This window comes from Apis dorsata, unplaced genomic scaffold (assembly GCF_000469605.1).
Source record: "Apis dorsata unplaced genomic scaffold, Apis dorsata 1.3 scaffold_162, whole genome shotgun sequence".
Lineage (NCBI taxonomy): Eukaryota > Metazoa > Arthropoda > Insecta > Hymenoptera > Apidae > Apis > Apis dorsata.
The window spans coordinates 1,217,096-1,218,408 of record NW_006263451.1 but is presented as its reverse complement, the minus strand read 5'-3'; positions in this window follow the sequence as shown (position 1 = coordinate 1,218,408).

Genomic DNA, 1,313 nt, shown 5'->3' with positions numbered 1-1,313 from the left:
TCTCTCTCTCTCTCTCTCACACACACTATTTACCTTATTCCGTGTTATCGCGTTTAATTTTAATTCCGTTCGTTGTTTCATACAACCATTCTTTCTTACAATTTCTCTTTTCCTTTCTTTTATAAAGATAGTAAAGTCGGTTTCTATACTCGAAACATCATAAATTAGTAAATGACTTGTACCAAACACATTATCCGAGAATTAATTCGAAATTACAAAATTCTTCGAACAAACCGTTCATTTTTTTTTTCGTCCAACACTTTCCACGTTCCTCTCAATCTCCAAAATACCTCGAATCCTCCTCCCCCCTCGAAAACAAACACATCTGCCATTAACACAGCCGAAAAAAAAAATTCATCGGTCCAACTAGAGACTCTGTTACTCACGAAACGTCGTACGGTAGTTTCCCTCCGCCCCCTCCTTATGGAAATCAGGGGAACGACCCATCCATCCAAAACCATTCCTCCCCACTCCTTTAATCGGCGACCTCGTTTCGGGGCGGTTTAAAAGTCACCGACAGCGCTTCACATATCCGAACACGCATCGCGGAGAGGCGAGGGTCCGTGGAATAATTAGTTAACGGTATAGCGACGGCCCGTGCACGCTCTCCCGTATCTAGAAGATAACATCTAGATCCCGCTCGAGCTCTAAGCCTGAGTGACGTTTTCTGTGCGGCCGCCTCTGTCCTCGTCATCGAGGACATATCTCGTCTGAAAAAAAAAAAAAGAAAGAAAGAAAAGAAAAGAAAAGAAAAGAACGATCCTGCAGGGATATTTTTCTCGTCGAACGCCCCCGTGCTTTCATCCCCTCCTCTTACGAGAGGATCGTTCGTTCTTGCTGCGTTTTGAGACTCGATCCCCTCAACGAGGAAAAACACGGATTTTCACGTTCGTCGGCCACGTGGCCACGCGACAATAGTGTAACAGATATTTGTTTAAGCCTTTGTAAGAAGCTTGGCTTTCGGAGAATTGTAATTTCTGGACGAAGATTTAAGAGATGTTCCATCAACGATTATTAACAATCGATCGAAGGAGGAAACGTTAATTTGGAAGTAGGATTTTCTATTTCTTTTATCATATTATTTAAAATATTTTCATTGATTGTAAACAATATATACAAGCTATTGAACAGACATCGATAATAGGAAATTAATCTCTGATAAATATAACATCAGAAAGTTTCAATGATTAAAAATTTAAAAACACACCGATAGAGAGTTAGAACTTTCATTCTGTTTCATAATCGAAGATTAAAAACGGAATATCGGATGCCAAAGGGGGATATTTTATTTCAATTTCCTATGTTTTGCAGGC